This window comes from Falco naumanni, chromosome 2 (assembly GCF_017639655.2).
Source record: "Falco naumanni isolate bFalNau1 chromosome 2, bFalNau1.pat, whole genome shotgun sequence".
Lineage (NCBI taxonomy): Eukaryota > Metazoa > Chordata > Aves > Falconiformes > Falconidae > Falco > Falco naumanni.
In genome coordinates this window covers 106,562,896-106,581,659 of record NC_054055.1, presented here as the reverse complement: position 1 = coordinate 106,581,659, position 18,764 = coordinate 106,562,896, and positions in this window count along the sequence as shown.

The following is an 18,764-nucleotide window of genomic DNA, read 5'->3' as shown; positions in this document are numbered from 1 at the left end:
CCATAGCAGCCCTTATAGTGCTATGCTTCATAGTTGTAGCTAGAAAGGTGTTGAGAGCACACCAGTGTTTTGGCTACTGCTGAGCAGTACTCACACAGCATCAAAGGTCACCTTTTCAAACAGCCCCCCTGCTCCCTGGCCCAAAAGCAATGTAATCTTGGGGTGGGCAAGAGCCTGGGAGGGGATGCAGCCAGGATAGCTGACCCAAGGTGACCAAAGGCATATTTCATACCATATGACTTCTGCTCAGCCATAAAAGCTAAGAGAAAGGAGGAAGGGAGGGGACATTCATCATTAAGGTGTTTATCTTCTGGAACAACCGCTCTGTATACTGAAGCTCTACTTCCCCAGCAGTGGCTGGACATTGCCTGCTGATGGGAAGTACAAAACTCTCTGTTTTCCTTTGCTTCTGCATGTGGCCTTTTCTCTTACTTTTTTAACTGCCTTTATCTTGTCCCATGAATTCTTTTTCATCTTCCTTTGTTCACCCCTGTCCTGCTGAGTAGGGCACTGATAGAGTGTCTAGGTGAGTACCTGGAAACCAGTCAATGTCAACTCACCACAAAGGCGGCACTGACCCACCCCTCCATTGTGGCCTCGCAGCCAGGAGACCCCATATCTAGGGTCACACTCGCCCACCCCTGGCAGACACTGCCCCTGCTCCTGCCTGGGGAAGGCAGGCGGCAGCTGACATGGGCTCAGGGGGCTGCCACCCCTCGCGGACCCAGCAAAGGCGACCGGTGGTGACTGTTGGCAGCAGCACTGGGTGGCCGACAGCCTGCTCCCCGTGCCTTCAGCCATGAGGCAGCGCGGTGCGGAACGGGGTCCTGTGGTGCGCAGCAGCCCCTCCCACGGGCTGCACCATGGGGCACGGCCTGAAGGCCCTCCTGTGCACCAGGGCCACCAGGAGACGCAGAGCTCTTGTCCCCTGATGGAAACGGGACCTGGGCGCCGGCTGCTGGAGCAGAAGGCCTGTCTATAGCATGCCCTGGAAGACCTGGAGAGGCAACACGGTGCTCTGGAGGTAGAGAACCAACTCCTGAGAGAGGCAAGCTCTCCAGAAGGCTGCAAGGAGGCAGAGCAGCTCCAGCAGACAAGTGCTAAGCCGGCTGCCCTCACCCAGCAGCTGCAAGAGAGATGCAGGCGTCTGCAGGAGACCATCGAGCGCATGACAACTCCCCCAGTGCCACTGCCCACCCAACGCACCGCTGGGGAACTGGGCACACGATCCTTGCGTCAGCAGAGGGCTGGAGAGGGGAGAGAGCCTGCCGGAGCTTGGCTGGCACAGGACAAGGCAAATGGAGCCTCACGGAAGCCGGCTGCAGAGCTTCAGGCACAAATGGCTGCAGACAAAGGGGGTTCACAGTCCGCGAGCACCCTCAGGCAAAGGTGTGAGGTGTTACAGGGGCGGCTTCTGGAGATGGCAGCTGAAAACGCCAGGCTGCTGGAAGAAAACCCTCACCTTCAGGGGCTGCTGCTCTGGGCAGAAAGGCTTCAAGCTGAAAGCGCTGACCTGCAGGGGCAACTAACACGAGCGGTAGAAAAGCAAAAATCTGCTGCCCAAGCCATCCGCCGTCTTCAAAGCCGGCTGGAGGATAGAGTGCAAACTGAAAACCATGAAAGAAAGGGTCCTTCTGTCAGAGGAGGACCCCGCAAGTGCGGCACAGGGACCACTAGCCAACAATTCGTGCGCCATCCAGCAGGCTCAGGGACCACAACCACAAAAGCTTCAAACATTCGTAGCTCGATACAGCTACGATCCTTTTGCTGGCCCCAGTTTGCAGCCGGAACTGGAGCTTCTGCTAACTGCTGGACAGTATGTTCATGTCTTTGGACACATCAGTGAAGACAGCTGGTATCTGGGAGAGCTGGCGGATGGCACAAGAGGATTCATCCCCTCCAACTGTGTCAAAGAAGTTTCAGAGGAGGACCTGGAAAACCAGAACTGCAATGATCCTCGTTATTACCTCTTCTGTCTCTCGCCTGTTTTGGAGGAAGTTGAAGAGGGTCTAGAGGTGGGTGTCAGGGGCTAAAAACCATAGAAACAATGGATCATAATAAACAGAGCCCATACAACCTTCCAGAATATCTGCAGAAGTGAATTTGTACTTAAAAGGGATTTAGTTTATGTTTTTTTATATTTCAGAATGGTGGGACCTTTGGCAGGCAACAGGGGCATCCAGCTGGCCCTAGCATAGCCCACATAAAGCCCCAGAGCACTCCGGAGGGTAATTAGGACGCTGCAGGGCCCCCTGCAGAGCCTGCTAAAGGCCCCTGGGGCTTTCTGGAAGGAAACTGCCATTCAGAGCACTGATGCTGTTGGCAGTGATGGGGATGCTCCTGTTAGGGATGGTTGCTGTGCATGTCCTTGCCTTAGGGATCAGAGAGGGTAGAGAAGTGAACCAGCGAGTGGAGACCATCCAGGTTTTCATCGGTCACATGCCACAGAAGGGTTTTTGCAGGGTGCCTCGAAGCCAGTGCTGCCCCATTCATAGCCTAGAAGTAAGTTGAATTGAACAGGCTGGGCTTGGCCAGGGCTTTCCAGAGTGTCCCTGTGTCTCTTCTCCAGCCTGAACTGGCACTGCAGGTCTTTTAGCTTAAAGATGCTTCTGCTGGCTTCCTGTGAGTGTTTCCAGTTAAAGCACATCTGATGTGAAACCCGGTGCCTAGCCACATGACCTCTAGTGGATCACACTGCATGAGGCACAGATGAACTGTTAACAGTTTTTGTCCTTGCATAAAGTTAGGGAGAAGAGAAAAGTTAAGGAGATCATTGTAACCCAGGTAAAGATTACTAGTTGGCTTTACACATGGAGCAACTGAAAGAGATTTGTCTGAGTTCAATGTGATGAATGAGGTTAGTGATTTATTCCAGCCAACTCAGAAAGCAGGTAACAGTGAATACAATAGCCCCTTGAGGTGAGCATATGGGCACTGTCAGCCCAGATCCACACATGCCAGTGTTGGAAGTAAGTGTAATTTAGCCTTGGCTCACAAGCAGGCTGTGGGGGTCTGTTTGTGCTCTGAACACCATGTGAGAGTGTGTCGTAGATTAGAAATCTTGCAATAGAACTGCAACCTCCCTGCTGTGCATACCTTGCTTAATAATTAATTTTCCAATTTCATGTCACTGAGTGGTGTAGTTCTGTTCTTGAGACTCTCCATCTCTGAATTCCTCTGTGACAGCTATAAACTCCAGGTATGGTTGTATTTTTCCAGTACTTTGCTGGTAATGATATGTTGCCAATCCTTTTTTTAAAACTGTCTAGTATTTCACATAATCCTCTTCAGCCTTCAGTGATCTTGGTGGCATTTTTTTGCATCCCAGTATGATGTTCTTTACAAGTATTCTCAGAGGCCATGTATTTGCTTACACACTGCATCTGCTCTGTATGTATTTTCTATGGTGCTTCTATACAATTCAGCTGATTTCATTAGTATTCTCTGCTATAATAGTCAGTTTTGGCACAAAGCTTTTTAATTCTTTCATTGGATTTACTTCTCTTCTGTTTTTTCCTAGTTGCTCATTGGTATCAATCCCTTTGAGTTGTAGCTTCACAATTTACTCCCTAGAGTACATCATGACTTCTGATGTAGGGGAAAGGAAGAGGCTTTTTTTTTTTTTTTTTTTAATTAAATAAAGATGTACCCATACTATTTTATTAGATGTTGAAGATTAGTTGAGAAGTAATCTGAAATTTGAAAATGAAATAGTTCTATATACATGGAGACAAATACACATTTTTATAGTGTGATAATTTCTGGTACATACTCTTGCTATAAATATTATAGTTCAACTTCATTGAGCACTTTATAGTAGACTTTTTTTAAAAAAAAACAAAACCATTTTGTATCAGTGTGTACAGTTCCACCACACTAGAATGTTGTTAAAAATGAAACTTTGTATTACATGATGTAGCTCACAGCAGTCTGTTTATTAGGAGTGAAAATTCACTTTTGAATTATATATAAAACTAAGGTCACCTCAGTTGCTAGTATGTGGACCTGTAAGGATCATTCCTCATTGCCTGCTTGAGCTGAAGCCCATATGGATTCCTTTAATGTATTAGCCTGACCTTTAATCATATCATTTCCCAAGAATTTTCACATAATTGCCCCACCTGGGTTTATAATTAGGATGATTGGTGTTTTGCCCTTTTGCCATCTGGTAACTGACCAGTTCACATCAGAACTTGTAACAGTGCAGTCTCTCAAGCTAAGAGATCATAATTATTATTTTTTGTTTGTTTGTTTTGTTTGTGCACACAAAGTTGGGAGGAGACACAGCTGTGACAACTGACTCCAACTGACCAAAGGGATGTTCCATACCATATGATATCATACTGAACACTAAGACTGGGGGAAGTTGGCGTGAAGTGGTACACACTGCCTGGGGACTAGCTGGGCATCAGTCAATGGGTAGTGAACAATTGCATTGTACATCACTTGTTTTGTATATCCTTTTATCATTACTAATATTTTCCCTTCCTTTTCTGTCCTATTAAAATGTCTTTATCCTAACCCACAAGTCTTACCTTTTTTGCAGTTCTCTCCTCCGTCCCACTGGGGACAAGTGAGTGAAGAGCTGTATGCTGTTTAGCTGCCTGCAGGGTTAAACCAGAACACTGTTTCTTTTCTCCCAGTCTTCCACTGTTAGCAATACAATGATTTCCTGGGTTGAATAAACTTTCAGAGATAGCGAACTTTCTCTTTTCTGCCTAAAGCCTAGCTGTGCGTCTGCTCTCTGCTGTTATGACCATTGTCAGGCAAGTGTTATATACTTTTTTCAAAATAACTTTTTTTTCTCACTTTTTCATTATAGCTTCTACCTGCTGGAGTTTTAATTTTATAGAACATGACAGTTGGTTTTGTTTTAATTAAGATGAATATTTAATAGTGCAAGACAATCAAGCTCTGAAAAAAAAGGGTGAATTTCCCATAACTAGCTCCAGGACCAGAAAAAATATTCCTATGATTTTGAATCATTAAAGACTTATGATGAATTAAGAATTAATTATGCAAGAAGACTTCTGTTTCTGTGCTGAGAATTGGTATTTGAATTTATGCAAAACAGCTATCATATTTTTTTTAAAAAAATAATAGTAAGTTTAAATTTAATTGATTAAATAAATGTAATTTCTTTTCCTTTTCATTTTATTCTACACTTCTTTGGCTCTTGCATCTACAATCTGCAGAGACTCAGAGCTGTTCCTATTATTGTTTACAAATAGGACAGCCTGGGGTTTAGGAAAAGTCCATTCATTCGTCACACTGTACTGCTTAAGACTTTCTTGGATTGTCTAACAGTATATCTTATCGGATCAAGTTAAGGCTGTTCAGTGGTTGATTGTAGTTCTTTTTTCTTGGGAGTTTAGCATAAGTCACTTTCAGAATTTTATTTTGATACATTTCATTGTTCATTAATGTGTGTCTGGTTTCAGCTTGGATAGGGTTAATTTTCTTCTTAGTAGCTGGTGCAGTGCTGTGCTTTGGATTTGGTGTGAGAACAGTGATAATACACTGATGTTTTGGTTCTTCCTGGGCAATGTTTATACTAAGACAAGGATTTCTTTGTTTCCCAGGCCCTGCCAGCAAGAGGGCTGGAGGGGCATGGGAAATTGGGAGGGGACACAGCAGTACAGGTGACCTAAACTAGCCAAAGGGATATTCTGTACCAGATGATGTCATGCTGAATTAATAAAAGCTGGGGGAAGAAGAAGGAAGGGGGAAATACTTGGTGTTAATGAAGTTTGTCTTCCCCAGTAACCATTATGTGTGCTGGAGCCCTGCTTTCCTGGGGATGGCTGAACACCTGCCTGCCTGTGGGAAGTGGTGAATGAATTCCTTGTTTTGATTTGCTTGCATGCGCAGCTTTTGCTTTACCTATTAAATAGTCTTCATCTCAACCCACTAGTTTTCTCATTTTTACTCCTCTGATCCTCTTTCCCTTCCTACTGTGGAGGGAGTGAGCAAGAGGCTGCATGGTGCTTGGTTGCCAGCCAGGGTTAAACCATGACAATGTGCAAGAGATTCATTTAGCCCCATGCTGTCCATTGAGAATATTTCTGTTTTAGGAAGGCTTACTACAGGGTACATGAAAGTAATGCACATGGTTCCACCATCTCTTTCAATCAGGCAATAGTTTGGTTGTACTTTATGTATTATTTATGCATTCCCTACCTTTCTTTCAAGTCAAGGCACCAGAACACTATCCTGTATGCATCTCACACTTATCAAAATGCTGCCCTTTCTGAACTGTAATTGGTAGTGTCATATTAGCAATGCATTTAGCTTACCATGCTTTCCAGCTAGTCATGCACTGTGGACCTTTTTTGCTGACTATTCACAAAGTGATATACCATGCAGCTCAGAAGTCAGTGCTACAATTAGTATCATGTACTTTATTAGTTGGCTTATTATTTAGTTTAACACATTTAAGAAAGGAAACTAGTAGAACTATTGGATCTTTTAATATTTTAAACTCCTTTGCTTAAATGCTTTTACTGCACAAGGTGGCTGTGTCACTCTTCTGAACAGATCCCATTTGACAACAAATATTAGAATGATACTCAGTGTGGACCACTGACCCAGGGCCCTAAGCCCATCCCACATTTTGGAGGTTTGGCTGCCTGGGATCAGGCCAACTTGGAGAAAGCACAACTCATGGCCTTGAGAGAAAGAGCCAGAAAAAGCCTGAGCAAAGAAAGCCCTTCCTTCCCCTTTCAAGCTGACGTTCTTGCCCTAAGTATATGTATCACTAACCTTCCCTTGCAGAGGAGCCTGCTCTTGCTGCTCCCTGGCAAACTCTGGTGCTTATCTAAATAGCAGTATCGTGTTAGAGGCAAATGCTACCTTCAACAAGAGGCAGAAAACCAAGAAGCTGGCTGTTGCTTCTGCATGCCAGGAGAAGGGACTGAAGTCTGTGACATTTAACAGAAGAGTATCTCAGCATCTTCTATCAAGCAGCTGTGGCCCAAATTGGCCTGACAGATTTTGGTTTAGTACAGCTGTGGATTATATATTGCAAAACTTATATTCACAGTTTAGATGCAGCTGATGTATGGAAAATATATCACTGAATAAAAGTTGTGATTTGCCACTGAAACATGGTTACATGGATGTCATCCTCCAACACACTGTAGGAGTCAATGTCATCTAAGTGTATTGGCATAGATATTAGCTTACCTCCTTTCTCAAATTCTCTATCAGGTAGCACAGGATGGACTGCGAAGGCATCTTTGTTTATTTAAAACTATCAATGGACTTTATTCTACACATCTTATTGTTACTTCACTAAGTCTACTGCTTCAGTTCCACCTCCTCTTGTAGATTTTGCTGTTGCTACCTTACATCTCAGATGTGAAAACATGAGACAGAACATTTAGAAGTTTTCTGTGATGTGGTCTGTGGTCTGTGTAAAATAACATAGGTCTTTTTATTATTTAAAAAGAAATTCTTTTTTTATAGATATATAGTTAATATTTACTTGTAATTGTCGTTTTAGTATGTTAAAAAAAAGTAATTTAAAACAGTACCAGCAAATGTTCTGTGACTAGAACAAAGACTTTTCTTAATAAAATCACTGAATAAGAGGCCATTGTCTTAAGAACAGCATTATCTTTAAGAATCTCCTTTATACTTTAAATAAAAAATGTGGAGAGAGCTAACAGGTTTGTGAAGGATAAAATTATTCCTAAAAATTTAGAATACTTTATGAACCCTTCTCTGGAATGTAATGAAACCTTAAAAAAGCAAGATACATTATTTATTGGAAGTTCAGGATTATTAAGTCTTCAAGACAGGTGAGTAATTACAGAAAATTTATAACAGACAACATATTGCTGTGGAGACATTGGCATTGCTTTTCCGTTAAAATTAACAACTCACGTACAGTGACTTCGATTGCTCTGTTAGTAAGTTGCAAAATACGAACGTGCTTGTAGCTATTCAATCATTTGTACCGGTGACTGAGCGCCTGGTGCCGTACAGCCACGTGGCGGCACTGTTGGTTAAATTTGGATTCTGGTACCGCTGTGGTGTCAGAGCCTGTGTTAAAGCTGCTGCACGGGGTTATCGCTGCGTGTGGAGCTGCCTGCTGCCGCTTGGCTGGGGGTAATGAGGGGGCCTGAGTGCACACGCAGATGTTGACAGTGACTTCAGACAGAGAAACTCACAATAAAAAGTAGTCAAGACCGGAATACAGGTCTCTATGAAATGTACAAAGTACGGTGTTGTCATTGATGATTTTAATTGCCTCCCCCCCCCCCCCCCCCCCCCCCCCCCCCCTTAAGAACTCATTTCTTACAGTAAGTAATATTGCATCTTTCTTCAAAATACATTAATTTGATTTGAGATCAACAAAATAGCACCTTTTGCAGAGAAGCATGTTCATCATCTAACATGACAAGAATGGAACGTAGCTCAGCAGGAGGAATACTTTTGGTACTCAGTTTAGGGTGGCTCAAATATTTTTCCTATTACTATTTCACCATTTAAATTGCTACTTGTATTTGCCGTGTGCCTGGTTAAGGTTTAAAACGAGCTATTTTGGGGAGGCTACAAAGAAACCTGAAGTGCCCACAAGACATCCACAACTTGCTGAATAATGATTGAGTCTTTAAGCCTCTGAGATTGCATGTGTTTTAGGAGAGATGAGTGAGTAATAGCAATGCAGCCATCTGGCTGATGGTGGAAGCTTCAAGAGTCTCTGTGGGTTTACACAACTTGTGTCTATTCTTTGTAGTAATAAAAGGTAATATCAGAGTCAGTTTGCATAGTCTGTTTCTCTTCAGTGTATTGGTTTGATGTATATTTGCAAGAGAGAACATGGAAGAATTCTCATAAAACAGTCAAAGGAGGCAAAGCTAGAAATTTATGTGTAAACACAGCATGGTGTGAAGTTACCAATGGACTGTTATGCCTGCAGCCAGAAATCTTTGTCTTGGATCAGTAAAAACTAAAATAGTCATGTCCGTTCATCTTCTGCCAGATCAAATGCCTCTGCATGAGACATTTGGTATATTGCCGCAGATTTTGCTTTCCTTCCCTTCATTTAAAAATCATGGTAACATATTTTCAATGCAGTTATATTAAACCAATAATACTTCTTTGAATTTTACCTGCTGTATTATTGTTTGCTCTATTTATATTTACATACATAGACTTGATTTTTCATAAAATTGAAAATTCAAAGTATTAGCTATGCTTATGTTAGAGAGTTCTGACAGTACAATTAATTACAGGTAAATTTAGAACTGGACATGCTAATTCATGTCAGATGTTGTGCACATACAAAACCACAATTACTGACCCTTTAAATTTTATGTTCACTGTTAGTAGCAGAGTTAAATTCTTGTAACTGACCTTGTTTGTGTACTTTGGCCCTCATCCTGATACCAAGTCAGTGTGACTCCATTTGTCTCTGGTATTGTTTTGGGTTTGTGTTAACATAACATGAGCTGGCTTACCCTATTTATCATTGTAGAACAATGGGCAGCTAATTTATTGGCAGTTCAAGACACCACACCCAAAACAAACTAATTTCTAAGAAATGGAAAGACCTTACATTCTTTTACATGTAATTTTATTCCCCTAAAGAAGGCTTACTTATTTTCCTATTAAGAGGTTAACAGCTGTGAGAGGATTTAAAATCTTTTAAAGGAATAAAGCCACATACAGGTAAAGAATTCAAATACATATCCCATACAGAATGAACTTTGATATATTCTAGTTGAAAGGTGGCATGCAAAGCGATTTTCCCCTCAAACCAGTTTATAGCCTAAATCCAGTGCAGTTCATAACAGTAAATTTGGTTTTGCCGCTATTGGGGGGAGCTGTGTGTTGTGTCCCCGGGGGTGGCTGGGCTGCCCCTGGCCTGGGCAGGGCTGAGCTGGGTTGACCAGGCGCCCCGTGGCCAAGCCCCATGGCCCAGCCTGGCTGAGCTCCAGCTCTGGGAGCGCTGCTGGGGAAGGGGCTGACAGCCCAGGCAGCGCTTGTCAGACAGACAGTCCTGTGGATATTGGGGAGCAGGGGGAAGGGAGCAGGTGGCAATGGGAAAATGTATAAAAAGAAATCCAACAGCAATCCCAGGACTGAGGAGGAAGGGAGCCCGCCACCAACATCAGCTCCTTCTGGTGTAGACCTCAGGGTGTTGGTGACTTCTTTCTTCCACCCGCTCCTGCAAGCTTCCCCTCCCCACCCCCCCCCCCACCCCCCCCACCCCCAATATTTTTTCATTCAATTAGGATTTACGTAGAAGTGTACAGGTGCTACCTAATGACCAGATGCTGTAAAACACATAGCACGGTCACGTGAGTAAAAATGCAGGTCTCCCACATGAGTGTTTAACAATTAGTCTGTGTATTTGTGTATCCACTTGCGATGTCTTTCAGACCTCATGAAAAAAATAATTTCCTCCATGGTAGCATATCTGCAAGAGGAGGGAATTGGATTAAGACTCCTTAGCCTTCTGGATTGTTGAACAACGTATCTTCACTTGTAATATTTTAATATGGATTGTTTGGGAGGAGTCACTTTCATAGAGTTTATCCTTGGCACACACATAAAGCACATATGTACACATGGCTGGCCACAGAGATCACCACAAACAGAAAATGCAGCACTCAGCACAAGCACAAGCTGCATCAACAGCTTCATCCTGTTCTTCTCTCTTTCTGATCAGGATAAATTTCTGTTAGCAGGAAATATATCGGTATGTAGAACATGGATCCCTCCTGTAGCTGGACTTAGACATGTAGTCCATCCAGTAGGTGACCCAGTAAGACCCTTGCTCTCCCCAGTAGCTGCCACCACATCATACAAGCCCCTAGGGTCTGCGGCCCTACTCCAGCTGCTGGTGCAAGTATTTGTACACTGTCACATACATACACAGACACTGTGGATTGCTACAGTAACTCAGCGTAAAAATTCAGTCTACTCAGTGACAGGCCCTTGAATCCTTTTCTCTCCAGTTGCTTCCTGCACAGAGAGGCACACACATAGAATGGGTCTCCCTGTTAACCTCCAGACTCCATTGTCTCTGAGGGACATAGCCTGGACCTTTTCATCCCTCTAGTAGCTCATTCCTTTGACCTTTTCACTCTCAGAGACACACATATAGATGACTCCCAAGCCACTTCACTTCTGGATTAAATCATGACACTGTTAAACACACAGACACGAATACCTTCACTCATACCAGCTGCTGGCACTACACACATATGGGACCCTGTGACCCACAGTCCAGCTCTAGTTACTGGCACCCAGACTGATGTGCACACGTGTAGACACAGAACAGCCAGCCCCTCACTCAGGGAAATAATTAGAAATGGAGTTTAATGCCAGGATAGGACAGACTGCACTGATCAAGCACAGGGCATAGCCAGAACAATGAATTAACCAACAACCCGTTTAGTTGCATCCAGTTCCTTTTATCACCTAATCCATCTGTTCCCCCATGTTTTTTCCTTCCTGAGTTATTTTGATCCCTCCCTTTTCCTGCCTTTGGTTTTTCCACTAAAAAACAGAACCATAGGGTCATTTGGGTTGGAAGGGACCTTTAAAGATCGTCTATTCCAACCACCAGTGCTGTGGGGTTTTCCAGCACGACTGATATGAAAGGGCTTACTCTATGTGACCATTACTATTCAATCTTATTCAGAATGGCATTGCTTTCTGCAGTGTAAGGTAAGGCTGATTCCCCAGGATATTCTCGAGCAAAAGAAGAAAAGGAAGTGAATGAACACACTTCAAGCATTGATGAGGCTGATGTGAATTTCTCTCTCCAGGTATGAATTTCTGTTTCTAATGTGTACTCCTCCTTGTACTTCCTTGTGAACCAGGAAAACCAAAAGAATTTGTCAGACTCAAAGTGCTTTAATTTAATTTTTTTAAGCCTTGCAAAGTCAATTTCAAAACTGCAGATTAATTTCTCATTTAATTAGATATGTAATTAAACAGAAGTATTATTACTTTGATTTGCTCATTTTTGAATTGTCTTGCCAGTATTCCATGAAAGCACAACCCTTAAAGGAGCAAAAATGACTTGTAGTTAACAACATGTAACATCTGCAAAGCAATATAGCAAATGGGGGTAAAAAAAAAAAAAGAGGCTGGAGATGAGACCAGCTGTTCTGTGATTTCCATTTTTAGATAAACTGCACATTGAAATAGGGGGGTGGTCTTTTTAAATGGCCGTGATAAAACTCAGAACCCATTGCTGAGAAGTAAAAATTGAACAGACTAAATGAAGTTCTGAGTACAGCAGTAGAAGGCTGGGGAGGCATGGTTTATGGAGAAAAATAAAAAAAAAAATGTGACTGACTTGGAATGAGGTGGCAAGAAAGAAAAATAAAATTCTGTCAGCTATCCATTTAGTTGTGAACTTAATGGGTAATTTCCGTAAGTATATGATAAGTAAGAACATTTGAAGACAATAACAGATGTAGGAAAATAAAGTTACTCAGGAAAGACCACAGTAATTTTAAACTATGATCATAACTTCTCATCCTGACATGTATCAGTAGCACAGGAAGTGTGGTGCTTGATAACCACTATACAGTTTGGGAAAGAGCAAAGAAAGTTTTTCATTAATTTCTATTAACAGATTAACATTTAGCAAGAAACAAATTGATGACTGAGCCATTTCAGCCTACTGTCAAAAGATCAACAAAAGTTCCTGTCTCTGTCAAACTTTACAGATACTTTCCTTTTTTTCACAAATATCTTCCTTAAACATTTTCCTCCTGGGCCTGTGTTTCTATGTAGTGTGACTTCCATAGTTCTTCCCCTTATCCAAAATTTATGTTTGTTCTCCCAGCTAGTGGCTGGAGCCACTTATGAGGTCTACACCTGGTTCAAAGGAGTAATATCCTTTACCCAGTTGCATGTGTAGTTTCTATTGCTTACTTTCTATACTGGACAGTGTGTACTTGTGTTAAAACAGTGTACAGTCACAACAAATAGATGAATAGATGAAGTAAATTTGATCCTGACCATGTTATTTTCACAGTTTAACATTTCTTGTTTAGCCTGTCTTCTCAGTACTATTTTTTTCCTATTTGATTTCTTTTAAATAAAATACATTTTCTTTTGTCAACAAGCATGCATCCAACAACATCCAGTGAAAATACCATTGGCAGAAAAAGTTCTTTCATGTAGTTTGACTACATTTTAATTTTTCATAGTGTTACTTTATGATTTTATTTTTTTTGTCTATTATTAACAAAAATACAACTGTATCTTTTGTTAGATTTCATGTAATAGCTTAGGTTTTTCATGGATGCTTGTTTTGAAGAACTTTCTCTTTCCATGTTTTTTCATGATAGTATGCTACTCTGGTTTAAGTATCACCTTTGCTTTTCTATCTTTTATTTAAATTCTCAGTCCACCATGGGAGTCTTTTCATTTGTTTCAGTCTCCTTTAGATTAAATAGTAATAATAATGCTAACAGGTATATAAAGTTTTGGGAAGATTTGGATTGGGTTTTCTTAATTTTTTGTTTTGTTTTGTTGTTTGGGTTTTTTTTTTTGGTGTGTGTTGCTGTTGTTACTAGAAACATAGTCACTCTTTTTCCTTTCAAGATTATCTATTTTACATTGCAGGCACTATGTAAGATCCTGAAAAGAAGTAGAGGGTAAAGGAAAAGTAAACATGGAAGCGTTCACGACAGGACAGTCAGTTCACACATGGCATAACTTGTCTTCCACAGTCAGACATCAAAACCAGTTCCAGTTCAAGATTTCCACAGCAATTTTAATTATCATTCTACAATTTTTCATGACAGAGATTGGCCAGGAACAAAGTATGTTCTGGAATAAAAGACCTGAATTCATCAATGCCTATTTCCCATAGTATATAATTTGCTAATACCAATTTGTGTAATGTAAGACTTATTTTCCACTTTTTGTACATGCATGCAAGGAAAAGGAAATATTTTGTGTTCATATTCTAATATCACTGGATTTGCTCTCAGTTTTTATTACACTGTTTATGTTCCTCATCAAAACTGAAGCTCTTGAATTTTTAGTAAAAATAAAGCTTTTACTTATTTTCACTTTGCCCTCTTTTTTTGTTGTCTAGTTCCTTTTTCTTTCAAATTTCACATGGAAATCTCCCTTCTCTTTTACAAGTCTGAGTTTCTACATTGTTCTTTTGGTATATCATAAATAATGCTCATGGTACCAAACAATCTTGTTCAAAGATCCAAAAACACAATAGCAGAATCTTGAAGATACCATGCATCTCATCAACGAACTAAGTCAAGCAGAAGTGACTAGCACTGACAAGGGCAAATGAGCATAGCTTGTGAAGGTTTTGTTTGCACTTTCTTTTAGTAAGTTTGTTTTTTTACCAATAGTTCTAATACCACTAATTTGTACAGTAATTTATCTACATCTATGTTTGCCTAAAACTGATTACTTTCAATATATTCCTCAAGAGGCCTTTTAATGGCAGGGTTTTGGTTTTGCATCTAAAAGAGCTGCCAGCAGGCTCATCTCCTAGGAAACCTTATGACTTTTTTCCCCAAATACACAGGCAGACCTATCTGGGTTTAATGGAAGGACAATAGATTCAGAAACTGCTCCTCTTAGAATGACTACCCTAATACCACTTTTCAGTACGTTGTGTGAAACAACATGAAAATAAGTGAAAATAACCACAATCTTCTTTTTGTTTGTAAAGGTTAATAGATGTTTATGGACCCTATTTTCCGTGCCAAAGGAACAACAAAAAGCATCTTTGACAGATCATTTTAGAAACTATGCAAGAACCTAGAGACCTGTCAAAAGAAGGATCCACTTGCTCAGAAGTTATAGTTTATGGGCAAGAATAAAAGCCTGGGACTGTCCTTACAAGAAACTCTCATCTATATGTATTATTTTTTTTTTTGCTAGACAGAAAATACCATTCTCCCAATACAGTTAGTATTATGAAAGCTATAAAGAAAGATCTTCCTGCATGTTATGATTTAACTCCAGCCAACTAAGCAGCTGCAGCCACTCGCTCACTCTACCCCCTCAGCAGGATAGGGAAGAGAATCAAGAAAAAGGTAAAACTCATGTTCTTATTGTGAGATTAGAACAATAATTGAAAAAAAAATTATAACAATGACCATTGTAATGAAAATGAGAGAGAGGGAGAGAGGAATAAAATCCAAAAGGAAAAAACCCAAGTGATGCACAATACAACTGCTCACCACCTGCTGACCAATGCTCAGTGAGTCCCTGAGCATCTATTGGGAGGTCCCAACCAATTCCCCCAATTTATATACTCAGCATGATGTTATATGGTATGGAATATCCCTTTGGCCAGTTCAGGGTCAGCTGTCCTGGCTGTGTCTCCTCACAACTTGTTGTGCTCCTCCAGCCTTTTTCACTAGCATGGCCTAAGAAACTGAAAAGTCCTTGACTTAGTATGAGTATTACTTAACAACAACTAAAACCATCAGTGTGTCATCAACATTATTCTCATACTAAATCCAAAACACAGCACTGTACCAGCTACTGAGAAGAAAATTAACTCTATTACAGCCCAAACAAGGACACTGTAATAGGAAAATAGCTGTGAAATAATACCAAAAAATTATTCATTGAGACTAGACAGTGTACATTTCCATTTCTTTGTATAGAAAGTATTTTTCTTTGGATTGTGGTTCTCTCACCTGTAATTACTATATATTGTCTTTCACCAAATAACCAATGATGCTGATAAGATAAAAGTTATACTGAAGTTTTTAGGGAAATCATCATCATACTGGGATAGGCTTGCTGTACAAAGTCAAGTACTCACCAAAACTCCTTTCTCTCCCTCAGTTAAATGAAGCTTTCATTTTATATTAGCTCTTCAAATTTTTTCTATAAAAAGTATTAATCTTATAACCTCTTATTTTTGAGGGTTTTAGTATAGAGTGATGATCCTTATGCATATTGAATTATGACAAATATCTAATTTCTAACATTAACTAGTTATTCTCTAAATATTCAAATTCTGATTAATACAGTACCTTGATACAAAAATCTAATCAAAACTCAAGTGATTATATAGTCAAAACTAGCAATTTTTTTTTTTATATAGTAGTTACACTCCTTTATTAATCCATTTGTTTTGTAGATGTTCTTATTTTTCAGAAATCAGAAAAAGAACTTTTGTTGTGGCACTACTATGCTTTTGCCTATGTGACTGTCTCCACTACATTTAGTTGCTCATTAAGTTCTTGTAGGCCTACAAAGCCTCTGGACAGTTCTGTCTTTTTCCTTTCTACATCTAAGGTCTGCTATTCAAAGGTTATGTGCTGGAACAGGTCTCAAAAGGATTACATGTTGTCTGAATATCAGTGCATTAGCATCTAATACTGCAAATGAAGGAAATAGGGTCTAGACAAATTTCTGTTATGCTCCCTATTTAACTTATGGTTAACAAGTTCCAAACTGCAGCAAAGACCTGCAAAAATCTCTCATGTTTTCCAACTGGTAATATGACTGACAGTAAATCATGAGTGTTCCTGAGTACTTCCATGTTGGAGCACCCCAAAATCAAAGCAACAATGTACATTAGGTAGAAGATGCTCTTGGTCTTTAAAATATAAAAGGCACTAGAAACTGAAAAGCCCTTAATCACTACTTGCTCTGGAAAGTTAAGAGATTTTTAGCTCTCCATCTCAGTCATTCTGTGTACAGAATAATACAATCCCACAACATTTGAGTCCTTTTATTTCTCTTAGAGGTAAGAAATACTTATCCTGACAATTGCTAGATCTAATTTAGCCATCAAATGCTGCAGTAATGAACTTTCCATGGAATGTAGCTAAAAAATTCAATAGATTTGCATTTATGAATGTATGAATTGTGACTTATTCCATGTTTTGAATTGGATTACATTTCTATTAAGTCTTTTATATTAAAGCATGCTTGAAATGTTTGAAAAACATGAGACACTGAGGAAAAAAGGATATAAATTCCAGACACTATGTGGAAGCAAACACTCTAATAAAGGCATTTAAGAACAAAAAAAAACCCCGAAACAAAACAAACCCACAAACCTAACAAAAAACCACATTAACCAACAAAAAAAGATATAGCACCACACTTTACTCTGAGTTCCGTCCATCACATTGTCATTTTTTTAGACAGAATTTCTGAAGCATCATATGGGGATTTACAGTTGGACATCAGAAATATAATACAGATTATTCTTTGCATATCAGAGCTTTAAAGAAGCATAAAAGTATCATCTGCATTATGCTTGTAAAAGCAGTTGCATTAACTACATAAAAATATCCACATAAGTACACTTGAAGGATCTTTCCTGTAGTAGAGAACTTCGGTGGTGGACAGGTGAGATGTCAAGAAAAAAAGACCTTGTAAAGAGATATTTGGTTTTAGAATTGATTGATTCAGAGTATACACGTGTGTGTTTATGTCTGTATGTGTTTATAGATACACATTCATCAATAAAATGCAATAAAGGTCTTTTAGTTTCAAGTTACGTCATCTGGAAATAGATCACAAAACAGGTGAAGATGACTGTGGTGTGTTGATCTTGGCTTGATGCTGGGTGCCCACCAAGACAGTCTATCACTCCTGTCCTCAACAGAACAGGGGAGGAGAAGATAAGATGAAAAAAACTAAGATAAAGGCAGTTTAATGAAGCAATAGCAAAAGTTGCACATGTGGAAGTGAAGGAAAACAAAAGATATTATCCTTTACTTCTCACCAGCAGGGGATGTTCAGACACTTCTTAAGAAGCAGGGCTTCAGTACGCATAGCAGTTGCTCTGGAAAGGCAAACATCATAAACAATGAATGCCTCCTCTTCCTCCTCCTTTCTCTTAGCTTTTGTATCTGAGCAGACATCATATGGTGGAATATCTCATTGGTCAATTTGGGCCAACTGTCCTGGCTATGTCCCCTACCAAGATCTTGTCAACCCCCAGCCTGCTGGTAATGGTGTGGAGGTAAAGGCTAGAGAGACAACCTTGATGCTGTGTGATCACTGCTCAGCAGTAGTCACCACACTGGTGTGTTACTACCACCTTTTTACCTACCAATACAAGCACAGCACTATGGGGGCTGCTATGGGGCTCAGCCAGACCCAAAACAATGACAGAGCTATATTACCAAGAAGAATTCTGTTTGGGTTTTTTTTACAATGAAGTTCAAGAGTAATTGAAATAAAATCCCTTCATCCTGAGCATATTTTTTGCTGTTTCCTGTGACTACACTCCATCTATGTAAAGACTGATACTGCAAGATTCATAGGATAATATAGTTCACTTACATTCATGGGCTAATTTTAGTAATAATTGCACAAGTCTAATTAAAAGAAATTGGATCTGATATTACTACAAGGCCCAGATTGGTTTTATATTTTAAGTTTTACATTGCATCAAGAGAAAAAATGCATCAAAAAGTAAGAGTTAAAAATCTCTTAAAGTGCTTTAAAGACTATCCAGTGTTAAGACACTCAGAGACAACCCTTTTGGGTGACCTATGGAATTCACAGAAGAGCATGGTATCAGTAGAAAATCAACCAATAAGATAAAAGTTGATTTAAATTTTCATTTTATGGTCTTATTGGTTAAAATACTGAGTGATATAAAAGTTATTTGGATTTATCTCTCACTTTAGAAAGCCATATGCTACATAATTCTCATATTGTGAACTACTTTTTAAAGACCTCATAAGCTGAAACATGCTGGTTCTTTTAGAGTGTTCTCATTGAAGTGAAACCAAGTCATTTGTTGGATGTATACAATTATCTACATA